This window comes from Rattus norvegicus, chromosome 8, assembly GCF_021556685.1.
Source record: "Rattus norvegicus strain SHRSP/BbbUtx chromosome 8, alternate assembly SHRSP_T2T, whole genome shotgun sequence".
Classification (NCBI taxonomy): Eukaryota; Metazoa; Chordata; class Mammalia; order Rodentia; family Muridae; genus Rattus; species Rattus norvegicus.
The window spans coordinates 100,958,400-100,972,559 of NC_141541.1; the positions used below are offsets into that span (position 1 = coordinate 100,958,400).

At 41.2% G+C, this 14,160-nt stretch overlaps 1 long non-coding RNA gene across 1 annotated transcript in view; it reads left to right on the forward strand.

Moving 5' to 3' along the window:
- The first annotated feature begins 495 nt into the window (after positions 1-495).
- Positions 496-14,160, forward strand: part of LOC102551814 (uncharacterized) — a 34,088-nt gene continuing 20,423 nt past the window's right edge. The window contains exon 1 of the long non-coding RNA XR_015627384.1: positions 496-548. This is a non-coding gene — a long non-coding RNA (uncharacterized LOC102551814). The remainder of the gene's footprint in view (positions 549-14,160) is intronic.

Here is a 14,160-nt window from a genome sequence, read left to right on the forward strand (position 1 = left end):
ACAGGTTGAGAACCATTGCTCTAAGGTGGTACCTGTACACTCATCTCTGAACCTCAAGGATAAGGAATGGGAAATACATGTTATTGTGAGGAGTGGATGCTTGTGGCCGTGATTGTCCAGAGCTGGTCCTAGATGATAGTGTCATGGGCCCTTGTGAAGTCTCTGTCCTCCATGTCACATCCGTGTGAACACTCTAGAGAGAAAAGAAATCCACCCAGAAGTGGAAGTGCAGCGTCCAGGTTTAATTACAGAACTTACAGCTTTAGTTCCTTGGACAGTGACTCTTCGGGAAATCTCTCCAGACTCCAGTGCAGTGTTTTTACATAGGCTGAGCACCTGTTGAGCCAAGTCACATGTTAGAGTGGTGGGATAACTGTAAGCCACTAAGCTCCCCTGGAAAGCCCTCTGAGCACTCTATTTACATTTCCCTCTCAAGACCCAGAGCTTCCCAGGAGCAGAAGTGAAGGCTCCTCCCTCAACAGCCTTTCCAGTTCTGGAGCCTCTCCTGCATTCTGGCCACCCAGTCTGAAGTCTGGTGCTGCTTAATTGTGAGTAACTGGGAAGTGCTTTTATTCCTAAAATTTTATTGTGTTTGAACCAGTATTTGCTAGAGGCTTGGGTGGGGCAGATGCTTTGAACCTAACAGGTTCATTTTTGAAAATGCATGGCCTTTTTACTACATACGAGGTGAGGGATGAAGGTGTTGAGTCTGTCCTTGAACAGAGCTGTGTACATATAGTCCAAATTGGAGAGAGTGATGCATTAAGACTCTAACAAGAACTCCCTGTCTCTGCTTATTCAGTTTATGAGCGACCTGCTCACTGACCACATGCATGACTTCCAATAGTCATTTTGTTGTTACATATCTTCAAAAAGAGTGTATTTATATGTATTTCCAAAGTGCTATGCCTATAAACTATCTAAAAAGCTCCCATTTAATCGTCTAACTCTCAAGTAAAATATGGCTCTAAAATAGTAACGAGTGAAGAGAGTGGATTCAGATGCTGAGGCTGAGAGTGGCCTTGACGTGTTTACTGGAGCCACATGGTTACCCTGGTTACTGAAGGCATTGCTCATTCCGCTTGGCTGGCTGATTTGACCAAACATCATTTCAACATCTTTTTTCAGACTGGTCTGCAAAATGGGATAAATACCATTTAGGAGAGTTAAAACTAGAGTAGTGTCGAAAGAAAAGAAAAAACAAGACTAAAACTTAGTAACTTTTTTGGCTGAAAGGTAGATATTAGTGAATCATATAACCTTAGAAAATAGTAATTTTTGTAAAAGTATGAACATGTTATTTTTAACTCTACAATTGCTATAAGTGAGTTGGTCGTATATAAAGGGAACTTGCAGTGAATTCAAGGATAAAATAATGATGAAGATTGTAGAGTAGGCAGGGCTCAGGAAATGTGATTATTTGTGTGTGTGTGTGTGTGTGTGTGTGTGTGTGTGTGTGTGTGTGTGTGTGTGTGTGTGTTGAGACAGGGTCTATGTAGTTCTGACTGTTCTGAAACTAGCTACATAAACAAGGCTGGCCTCAAACTCTGCTTGCCTCTACCTTCTGAGTACTGGGATTAAAGGTGAGGGCTGACACTGCTGAGGGAATTAATCTGATTTTATTACCCACCATGCATGGTGAAAAATTAACACAAGCTTGTCGCTGGTTAAATAGCTTTCCTCTGCTAATTTGGGGGCACTTGTCTTGAAAGTGTTTTTTTTCTTGTTTTTTTTTGTTTGTTTGTTTGTTTGTTTGTTTGTTTTTGATAAGGGTGTTTGCAATACATTTTGTAAAAATATAGTCCATTGTTAAACTATTTGTGGTTTAAATGAGGACACAACTAATTTTAAAATACATACTTGTCTCTATGACATAGGTGATGACTCTCAGATGCTTATGACCCTGGATGGTGGTTGATAGTTCACTCTTGTGATAGTTACAGGTACTCATTGAGTCCTACTGTGCTTCCAGATTCCCTGCCTTGTCCCGAGGCATTCCCAGATTCCGTGGGATCATGTAACTCTTTGTAACTTGCTACAGAGACAAGCATTTAGCCCTCGTTTGGGATATCCCTTAAGCCAGGTACACTGAGAGACCTGATCTTAAAGTCCCTCATGGAAATAAGTAAATAACTCTTGAGCGCTGCAGGACCCAGGACATTTGTGTGAGAAATGAAGTTGATTTGAGATAATTAATTACCTGAGAGTTTGTGATTTGCCAAGCAGTTTATTGCATTGTAACTGGTGGTTTGAATTAGATGTCCTGTGTGTTCTGGAACATTTGAATAATCGATCCCCAGTAGGTGGTACTGTCTGTGGGGGTGTTTAGGAGGTATGGCCTTGCTAGGTGAAATGTGTCACTGAGTCAGGCTTTGAGAGTTCTAAATGCTCCCACCATCCCCAGTTAGTTCTGTCTCCGTTTCTCTCTGTCTGTCTCTGTCTCTCTCTTTCTCTTCCTTCTTCCCTCTCTCCCTCTCTCTCTTTACCCTCCTCCCTCTGCTTGCTGTTTGCTGTTCCAGATGTGAACTCTCAGCTGTTCCTGCCTCCCTTGTCTTCCTGCTACCGTTCTTTACCACTCTTGAGGGTGGTGGACTCTTACCCCTCTAGAACTCTAAATCCCTGTAGACGTTGCCTTGGTCATGATGATTTATTGCAGCAACAGCAAAATGTGGTGACATAACTAACAGTCAGTGGAAGAGAAAAGATAGTCACTGACAAGTTAGTTGTTTTTTTTTACCTGTTGATGATTCAAAAGTAATGCACATGTTGCAATTTTATCTTCTTTTCAGGTTGTTGCTGTACATAATACTACCTCCATGTTTCATTGTCAGTTCAGTGTGCCGAACTTCCCAAGAAGCTTGGACTCAGGACGGGTGCTCTGCACTGCTGTGTTAGGATGTCAGGCTTGTGCTAAGTGGATGTTCAACAAGGTTTTTAAATTTATTGTGTGTTGAGATATAACTCCCTCTTATCTAGAGGATATGTGGAGTTAGTATGAATTGAATTTCAAATAATAAAATGTGATTCCATTTGTCATCTAAGAAGAGAAGATGTATGTCGGTGGCTGGTGGGGGGCCCATTGGAGGAGTTAGAGAAAGGATTGAAGGAGCTAAAGGGGTTTGCAACTCCCTAAGGACAATACCAACCAACCAGAGCTCCCAGGGACTAAACCACCATCCAAAGAGTACACATGGACAGACCCATAGCTCCAGCTGCATGTGTAGCAGAGGATGGCATTGTTGGGCACCAATGGGAGGAGAAGCCCTTGGTCTTGCCAAGGCTGAAGCATCCCCAGTATAGGGGAATGTCAAGGTGGGGAGGCGGGAAGGGGTGAGCGATTGGGTAGGGGAACACTCTCATAGAAGAAGGGGGAGGGGGAAGGGATAGGGGAGGCTTAGGGACCTGAAACCAGGAAAGGGAATAACATTTGAAATGTAAGTTTTAAAAATATCCAATAAATTAAAATTTTTATTAATAAAAGAGAAGTTCATGCTCTGAGCACTTCCTCTCTAAGCAAAGCTTTTAATCCCTTCTTTGTTGGCCATGCACACTCAGTCACTTGCAGTCTTCTCTTAGTGAGTGACTCATCTGTGGACTTGCAAGAGGAAAATATGAAGTAGACACTGTCCTGTTCTGCAGATCCCCGGGAAACAAATCACAAACTTCTTTGAACTGTTGAAATTGGTCATTAGTAAGTTCTACTGAGAATATTTTTGTATATCAATGAATTATATGAAAGAATATACACACACTAATAAACTTTCAATTTTTTAATACTTGTAGTCATAATTGCCGCTCAGATTAAGATGTAATTTTAACTTACACTCAAGTTTCTTCTTTTATTAGTTATTTTGTTTACATTTCAAATGTCCCCTTCCTAGCTTCTTCTCTGCAAGCCCCCTATTCCTTCCCCTGTTCCTATGAGGGTACTCCCCCACCCACCTATTCTCACCTCACTACTCTAGCATCCCCCTATGCTGGGGCATCGATCCTCCCCTCCCATTGATGTCAGACAAGGCAGTCCTCAGCCACATCTGCAGCTTGAGCCATGGGTCCCTCCATGTGTACACTTTGGTTGGTGGTTTAGTCCCTGGGAGCTCTGGGGATGGGGGTGGGGGTCTGCTTAATTGATATTGTTATTCTTCCTATCGGGTTGCAATCCCCTTCAGCTTCTTCATAGGCTGAACTTTCTGAACAGGTCTGTACTTTAAATGTGACTTGCACATACTTAGGTGACATGAACCAGGGGCAGACTGAAAAATTATGTTAGGTGGGAAGAAAAACCACCTTTCACAAATATGCCAACCATTTAGAACTACAAACTAAAACCACAAAGTTTGTAGCTTTGAATTCAGTAGCTTCCTATACTTGGCTCAAAAAAAAAAAAAAGTAAGCAACTATAAGGTTGTGTTGGGAACAAAATTTTATCTGGCTACAAATTGTCCGTAATAAAATACAATTGGAGTATGCATTAGTTGTGGTATTTGGGGTTGCCCAGCTTTTCTGAAGTCTGAGGGTGTGTTTTCAAAAGAAAAGTGTGGGGTGAAAAGTGTGGCTTGGAGAATTTACTTCCTGATGGTCTCCAGCTCAGGAGGTGGTTAGACATGCCACTGTGGTCTTTCCCTCTAGGCTGAAGGGAGCCTTGGCTCTGCTCTCCTTTTTCCAGTAGATCAAAGCAGCTGGATTTAGCCCATGTTCTGTTAATTATTAATGTCTAGGAACTCTCAGTGGAAAGATTCTGTAATCAATTCTGAATTTTTAGTTATCAGGTTTAAGGTTTCCTTATAATAGTATACTGTGGCTCCCTTTAGTAGTCTTTTGACCGTATTTTTATAAGATGTTTAATACTTTGTAAAGAGATAATAGGTGTTTCCTTACCAAGGACAGGTCTTAGATGTGGAAGGTCTAATGGGAAGGTCTCAGACCAGGGAAGACAAAGTCTAAAATCAAGTTTAACAATTAGTGTTTCTTCTTTATTCAAATACCAATGCAGAGGTTGTGGGAGGGGCTTTGGGTGAAAGAGGGAATTTATTTACTACTCTTCCTCTCCCCAACGTAGCCATATCAGGAAGAATCTCATTTCTGTATCTGTTGCTGTTTGTTTTGTTGCTGGTGGTATGTTTGTGTATTCATTTGTTTCACCGTTATTTATCTCTTTAATTGGCCTGTTGGGAATGTGTGACTGATTCTAGCTTCACAGACTTGTAAAGCCCAGCCTCTGACCCCAACAATTCCAGGGCCATTAAAAGAGCAATATTTTAAGAAAGCTACGTTCTCAACAGAAATTCAGCCACTACATCAGTATTAACGCATTGAATTTTGACCTTGGGAATTTCGATGCCTTCTAGCTATAGCCAATTTAGTCTTAGCATGTAACCTTTATTTCAATTTTAACTTTTATAGCATTTTTGTGATTAACTTTCTTGTTTTGTTTTTATCTTGTATTTACAACTTTGAAACAATCATTTGTTTAAGGGCACATCTAATTTAAAATCTTATATCCTTTCTTATTTAAAAGTATTTTTGTGTTTCCTTTAACCTGCTTTTTTTTTCCTTTAGTAAAATACTTATACAATTTTTACTTTTCTTTTTCTCATCTGACGGTTTCATTTTTTTACTATTTATTATGACATTTAAGAAATGTGAGCTGGCGAGATACCTTAGCAAGTAAAGGTGGTGGTTCCCACTAAGCCTCAAACATGAACTTGACTCTTGGGGCCCATATAGTGATAGGAAGTAACGAGCTAGAAAGACCCTTGTCACAGTAAAATAACTGTTTCCTGAAATCATAAGTATTTCAAACTTGTTATCATGTGAACATCATTCTGAATTCACTGGATTTTCAAGTTGTTGATCTGTTTACATCCTGTAAGTGGCAACATACAAGGAAAGAAGAAAAGGCTTGGGCCTCAGTTGACCAGGAATCAATATTTAAAGATGTCCATGCTTTTAGTACGTTCTAATCGAGTTCTGACTGGAGCTCAGCTCACACCATTAGCACCCAGCGCTGCAGGCCGTGCCACGCCGACAGTCCTTTGGTTTTTCTCTCCACAAATCTGACAACACAGTAACATGTCTTGGAAATTTATGTCCCTAGGTTAAAGACAGAACTGAAGCCAGTCATTCAGCTTACCCACAAGAACAGCAAGGTTATATTTGTGTCTGCCTATATGTAGCAGCAGCGTTCATTGGGTATTGTTAAGGGATCAACTGTACTTTCTGGGGAATGTCGTGTTCTGGACACTCCCTCAGGCATACCACGGTTTACTTTCCTTTAAACAGTTTACATAGTTGGCTCTGTTTTTGGCAGGAGCTGAAGCTGTGAAAACTAACAGTATAAAAGACTAATACTGTCAGTTATTTCACTTCTACATAACAGTCCCGGTCTTTATTTGTTTTATCATCAACTTCTCCAAATATCAGAGTGTAGAGCCCTGTGCTCCTGTAGTGAGGACGGAAAGTGGGAAGGTCCATTCCCAGCCTTGCCTAGGCCGGGGTATCGCTGTAGGTGAAAGCTGGTGTGACTAAAACATGGAATTTTAAATACCTTTGGTAACAACCTGGAATTTGGACCTCTGTGTACCGTGTACTGCGACTAAAAGTTAAAAGGTTTTAGATTATCAAGATTAGAGCAAGCAAAGATTTAGGGATAGAATTTTTTTTTTTTGAAAAGTAAAATCATTTCTCATTTGTTTGTTAAATCCCACACAATTTTAGTTTGAGATTATTCTTCTGAAAGTCATCCTCGGAGGTAAGCAACCCCAGCTATTTTAGAAACGTGGCTGCACCAGAAAGCAAGCTTTTGCAGGTTCTTCCACACACTCGTCAGGCAACAACAGAAAGCAGCACTGAGATTTAACCGTTCCTTTCAGAAGTTTCTCAAAAGAGCAGAATCTGAGGCAAGCGTGGTCTGCAGTCTGTTTAGAAAGTAGTAACAGTGTCCTCTGTTTTACAGAAGCTTTTCAGTTGTGTGAGGTCCCGTTTCTCAATTGTCGATCTTAGAGCCTGAGCCATCGGCGTTCTCTTCAGGAAATGTTCCCCTGTGCCAATGCATTCGCGGCTATTTCTCTCTTTTCTGTTAGATTCAGGATATCTTCTTTTGTCTTGAGGTCCTTGATCCACTTGGACTTGAGCTTTGTGTAAGGTGATAGATATGGATCAATTTGCATTCTTCTACTTGCAGACATCCAGTTAAGCCAGATCCATTTGTTGAATATGCTTTCTTTTTTTCATTGTATATTTTTGCCTTCTTTGTCAAAGATCAAGTAATCATAGGTTTGTGGGTTTATTTCTGGGTCTTCAATTCTTTTGCACTGATTGGCTGTCCTGTTCCTGTACCAATATCATGTGTTTTTTTTTTTTTTTTATTACTATTGCTCCGTAGTACAGTTTGAAGTCAGGGATGGTGAGTCCCAAGAAGTTCTTTTATTGTTGAGAATTGTTTTGCCTATTCTGGGTTTTTTGTTTTTCCATATGAATTTGAAAATTGCTCTTTCCATGTCTATGAAGAATTGGGTTGGAATTCGGATGTAGTTTGCATTGATTCTGTAGATTGCTTTTGGTAAGATGGCCATTTTTCACTAGGTTAATCCTGCCAATCCATAGCATGGGAGATCATTCCATCTTCTGAGGTCTTCTTTGATTTCGTTCTTCAGGGACATGAAGTCAGATACATACACCCAAGCATTTGACCAAGCCTGTGGACCCCAGTGGAAGATTTAGGGGAAGGATTGAAGGAGCTGAAGGGGATGGCAACCCCATAGGAAGACCAACAGTGTCAACTAACCCAGATCCTTGGGAGCTCTCAACGACTAGGCCACCAACCATAGTGCATACTTGGGCTGGTCTGAGGCCTCCAGCACTTAGGTAGCAGAGGACTGCCCTGTCTGGCTTCAGTGGGAGAGGATTTGCCTAATCCTGTAGATACTTGATGCCCCAAGGAAAGGAAGTGCCCAAGGGGCTTGGCAGAGGAGGACCCTTTCGGGAATGAAAGAGAGGAGGGAGGAGGTGAAGGACTCTGGGAGTGGGCAACATTTGGGCTGGAAATAAATAAAATAATTAACTTTAAAATTAATAATAAAAATAAAAGAAAGTAGTAACAATGTGGTTGGAGAGATGACTCAGTGATTAAGAAAACTCATTTCTCTCCCAGTGATACTGAATTCAGTTCCCAGAACCCACATGGCAGTCACAATTGTGTGGTACCATCGTCTCGTATGCAGATATACATGCAGATAAAATACATATACATTTATATATATGTATATATATACAATATATATACACGATATATATACATATTTCATATATATATATATATATATATATATATATATATGAAAGTAGTAACAAAACCTCAAGGAAATCTCTATGGGAGAAAGTTCCGTCATGGGTTTTACTTCTTTATGTTGAATATATTGGTCCTGTTCTGTTCGTCAGCCTCTGCCAGTCAATATTTTGGGAGTAGAGGATGAGAAATGCCCATGGAGAATGAATCTCTGTGCTTAGCAGACCTTACACTTCTTGCTTCACTTCCAGCCTTCTAGATTCCAATAACACTTGAGCTTGTTGGAATTTGTGGTTTCCACACTCACTGAGATGTTCAAACCGAAACTTCCCTCAAATAATGATTTAGCAAGAGTTGCCGACTAGAATGTGATAAGAGATGTCATTAGTTTTGTTACTGAAAGAATTTAAGAGTAGACTCAAACAGAAGCTTGATGACACTTCACTAGTGTTTAAAATGAAAACCAGACGGTAGGAAATCTCACAGGACTCACGGTAGGAAGGAAAGTGGAGAAGAAAAGGGAGCCAGCTGCAGCCAGCCATGAGATAGAAAGGGAGGCTTTAGCAAAAAGAGTAAGGGAGCCGAAAGCAATGGAAACTTTAAAAACATACTTAGGTTCTGCCCAACAAATGCAGAAGAGAAGAAAGAGACATTACACCTTCCTGACTGAGCGCTCAGAAAGGCTGGTGGCCCAGCCAGACTTTGCTTTGTTTCTCCGTATTGCAATAGGGGGTAAGAATTCTGAGAAGGGAAAGTCCATTTTCCTGAGGTGAACCTGCCATCTTGGGCAGGGAGGTTCCTAACCTGACTCACTGGGTTTATCCATAAGGGAAAAGACAAGGTGGCCACCATCTAGAGGTGGAGTCTGTTCTTATAAGGGTGTCAGCTGACCTGCACCACTGTCCCTGTCAGTATTTTTATTTTAGTTGTCCTAGTGAATGTGGCTTGGTATCCCACTGTGACATTAAAGTGAATTTATAGGTCTTTAGTATTTTTTCATTCGGGAAACATCTGTGTAAGCCTTGGCCAACTTTGTTATTTTTCTTATTACTGTTAAGCTGTTGGGGATTTATTATATATCTAGTACACATACTAATATTTTAACCTAGCCTAGACATTTCTAACTGTAGCTTTCATTTGAATGAACAGAAAACTTACATTTTTATTTTTTAGAAATTGTGTGTATATGCATGTGTGTTTGCGGGGCGGGGTTGGGTGCATGTGAACACAGTGTCCAAGAAGAGAATGTCAGATTCCCTGGACATAGAGTTACAAGTCTTTTGAACTCTGCCGTGTTGCTGGAAACCGAACGTGGGTTCACTGTAAGGGCAGTGCATAATCTTAACCACTGTGCCGTCTCTCCAGCCCAAAGTTTGATTGTTGATAAGTTTATCCGTTATATACATTTTAAAGTTTAAGGATTGGTATCTTTAAAAGGATTAAATTTTTAGAAATTTGATTTAGAATTTCAAACAATGTCAATAGGGAAAACAGGGTTTAAACTTTTTCCTTGAGAGTAATGGGTGTGCGGGCACAGAGGGGTCATCAACATTATATGTATATATTTTCTTTTTTTTCTGAATGTATGTTGTGAAAAGTGTCCCTGCATGGGTTCACTAGCCTGTGTGTACTTGTGGAGGGCTGAAATCAACTGTGTGTGTCTTCCTCTGTTGCTTATTTCTGTTCACATTTTTTTCCCAGACAGGGCTCATATTGAATTTTTTAAGCTAGACTGTTTAGTGAGCAAACTCTGGGAATCTGTTTGTCCTTCCTTCACACAATGCAGCTTACACAGATTCTGTGAACCTGAACTCTGACTTTTCTGATTATACAAACTTTTACCTCTTGAGCTGTATCTCGGTCCCAGCATTTCATTTCTTTATAAGCCTATAGGGACATCAATTTCTATAGAAATAATTTTAGCTGAAAATATAGAATGGGCTCAGTAAGGAAGATGTAGTGATAAATGACAATAAATATATTGTGAATATATGTGAGTGTGAAGAAAACTGGGCAATGTAGGCAACTGAGATGGCCCAGGAAACAGATGCATACTTGATGGGATGCACACAGAAGAAGAGCATGAGAGAGAAGAGCCAACACAAGACCATGTTATTGTTAGAGAAACTGAGTCCTCGGGAGCTCCTTCTACTGTGAGAACATCAGGTTTGCATTCAGGGAAGGTGGAGAGCTCATTTGGTATGGTGAATTCTGGTAGTCGGAGGCTGAGTGTCAGGAGCAGGCTTTGCCTATAAAAAGACAGGTGTGGGGATCTGCAGTACAGCAGTGGTCATTTTCCAACACACAGTTAGATGAAGACTTCACCCACTGATGGAGCATAATGAAGCCTTCTGTGAGGGTTTGTGCTAATGACAGAGCAGGGGAGTTCTTGAATGATGAAGCTTCCCGCTCAGTGATTCAACAGCTGGCAGGAGGAGGGTCCCACACCCATCAGTTATCCCGGGAGGTCCATTTCTCTTGCAACCTCAGCCTTCCTCAGAAGGAAGCACTTTGCAGGGATTTATGTGTTTTCCTCTGTGTTAGTGAAATTTCTGAAATTAGATTTGACTATCACAAAACAGAGCGTGGCATGATGGGATAGAAAAATCTATAACTCCGTTACACCATCCCATTGACCTATTTTCCCCTGGTCCGTTTTAATAGTAAATGCTACACACACATCTTGTCCCACCAAATGCTTTTGAGTAGGACTTGTTGACTGAATCTGTGAATTACAGCAGACAAGAACAAAGATTCAGTTAAAAATACAAGATTATGAAGCATGTTTAATGGCATTCTGGTGGCTAAGAGAACACAGAAGCATTTTGCATTTGTGTATCATTCTTTAGTGATTTTACTGAAATCTCTAAGAAATTGCAGGGAACTGTTGGAAGCAGTAACAATACCAGTTCCCAAGAGTGAGCAGTGCCAGTCCCCGAGGGTCAGCAGTGCTGCCAGATTCACGAGGTCCAATGCCCTCCAGGATCAGCAGCTATCTCCTCTTCTTTTTCAGGATTTGCAGACATCTTTGACTTTAAACCAGATGTAGATGCTATTAATAACCCGCATTAGTCATCAAGACTACTCACAACTGTCAGAGTTCTCTAAACAGCAAACTGAGTGCCGTTCAGGAATAACCACTTCTGCAACATCTGCAGACATCTGAGCAGCAGGGGACTGCGTTTTCACTTTGAAGTGCCTCATGGTTCCATGTGCTTCCCCACGATATACCTTCTGTTGATTTTTTCATCTATTCCTATCTTTTTGTTAACTCATAGACAGGCACTTGTCACAACGCTATCAGTCAAAGCAGGTGACCACGGTCACTCTAGCACTACCTTCATAGAAAGACACTGTCCACGAGAGTGACTCATTTTTACAATTTTCATGCACCTTATAGCGATTCAGGCCAGCCACTGTATCCTTTCCCTTCTGTTCATTCTTCGTGGAAGAGGTGTAAGATTTCTTCTTTTCCATTAGCACCACCACAAGATCTCAGTGCAAGATGAGGGGCGGGCTTCTTTCAAACTTAGTCAGACAGAGTTCATCCATCTCCCAGATGCTTACCAGGACTGTCAATCTTTGCTGAACCAAAGGAATTCCTTCTTCTCCCTGGGTCTGAGCCCTTCTATTCCCCATGGTGTCTGGTTCAACCTGAAGAGTGTTGGTCTCCCTCAGGAGAGTCTTCCACAGATTTGTAATTTGGTGTCGTTTACATTGAGCTCTAAAAATCTCAAATTTATTCAAGAGTATTCCTAAAAATCTAAGGTACTTAACACATTTTAATATTCGGGTTAGTGCTTATCACCACTGCACTGGAAATGTTTAGCAAGAAGTGGGCAGAGAGATTAGACAGCCTCAGGCTAGTGTAGATCAAAGGTTTATGTTCCACTCATATAACAGCTCAGAGTACCATAAAATGTGTAGGCATTCACCTTCTCCGAATTGCCTCCCAAATTGTGGGAGGTCCCTGTGGGTTTTACAGCTGGCAGGAAAAATGATCTGGTCCAGGGAAGAGTGAGACACGGCTCAGTCCAATTTAGGTGACTGGTGCTGGGCCAAGACTTCTTGGAGTCTGATATCAGCTTGTATATTTTTGCCAAATTTAAGCGCAGCACAATTTTGCAAGAAGTTTTCAGATAACAATTGACTCTGTCCCATGAGGACAACAGTGCTTCAAGGTTGTTGATATTGGAGCTCTTTGCAGTACAGGGCTTTGTGCATAGGAAGGGCCCTGGTTGACTTAGAAGCAATGCTCAAGATAGGGGTCTAGAGAGAATGGCTGAGGTGAACAAAATCCCTGTGGGATTTGGTCTGGCCCTAAAATAATACAGAATTCAACCTGTAACATAATATAGAATTAAATATGTGAAGTACAAACCTCACCAGGATAAGTTTTATGGCCTAAACAAAAATGGTCAAGGTTTTAGGAAGAAAAGGTCTGGGATAAAGAAACATAATATTCTGGTTGATATGGGTGGAGCCTGGCTCAACAGGTAGCCAAGGATTACCAGGTGGTAAACCACATTTTCCCAGCATTCCTGAAGAATGGCCGAGTATCTTCTCTCTTTGGAAAGATCAGCTGTGTGTGTAACCTTTCCTGGTTTCGCCAGTACTTACCTCTGTGCACAGGGACCTTTTAGCCCTCTATGCCGAATCAGGAGAAAATTAATTTGATAGGCCACAGCAACCCTGGATTTAGAACAGCACTCAGTGCGGTGGCTTCTCAGTAAAACGGCAAAGACTGGGACTACAAGTGAGGCTCTCTCTAAGCTCAAAAGGCTCTGAGTGTTCAGTGTGGATGTTTGGGAACATTGGAATCTACAGAAGCTGGCAGGTACTGACATGGTAACAAGGGAGTCTTCATACTAAATGTTGGCCCTGCTATTAACCAGTCTGTGAACAGGGCGAAAGCCTGTTCCCATCCCTGGGGCCAAACTCCTCATCTGAAATATGTGTACTGACTTAGAACGGTGGAAGCCCGTGGAAACATTATACATTACATCCACAGAAGTCTCTTTCTTTCCTCATTTCTCATAGTTAAAAAGATTGGAACACTTAATCACCGAGTAATTTTTCTTCAGAATACAAGAAAATCGGATGTGAAATAGTCACTCCTAGAAATGGCTGCCTAAACAGGACTGTAACAATGGCAATGGCAATGGGCACATTCACTTGGAGGGGGACAATTTTACAGGATGCCACCCCTAGGCAAAGAAATGAAGGTGACCAATAACTGCTGGGAAAAGAAGAATTAACGTCTCTCAGATATGGCCACCATGTCCAATGCAGAGCTGCGAGTTCTGAAATGATACACATGCAAATAACCTAAATGGACTCAGTAGATATCTCTACTCTGTCTCCGTCTCTGTCTGTATCGACATCTATATTAATATCTGCACCATCTAATGTACATATTTATATATCATCTACATATTTTCACATATACATACTTAACACACGTAAATGTAACATGTATGTAACAGTGGCAATCCAAGAGAAGTAAGCTACCAGTGGGAGGGACTGAGAGGGACCGGAAGGGGAAAAAGGAGGGGAGAAAGTGGTACATTTCTATTTTAATTAAAATGTGTAAAAGTAAATAATAAAGAAAAAGCTAGGTAATTTTACTTATAACCTATATTTGCAGTTTCAAAGGGGAATTGGCCATGTGGAATCTGAGGTATCCCATGGTAAGAACAGAACCATAGAACCGGGAGTGGCACTGGCCCTGTCATGGCTCAGAGTCTGTGTTGCCGCAGTGCCCACAGCTCCTCCTCAGCAGTCACTCTGACCTCAGCAGGCCCTTGGGTTTGTGACCTCTAGGTTTTAGGGCTATGATTTTCTTGCTTCTTTCTTTCCAACCCAGCAGGACT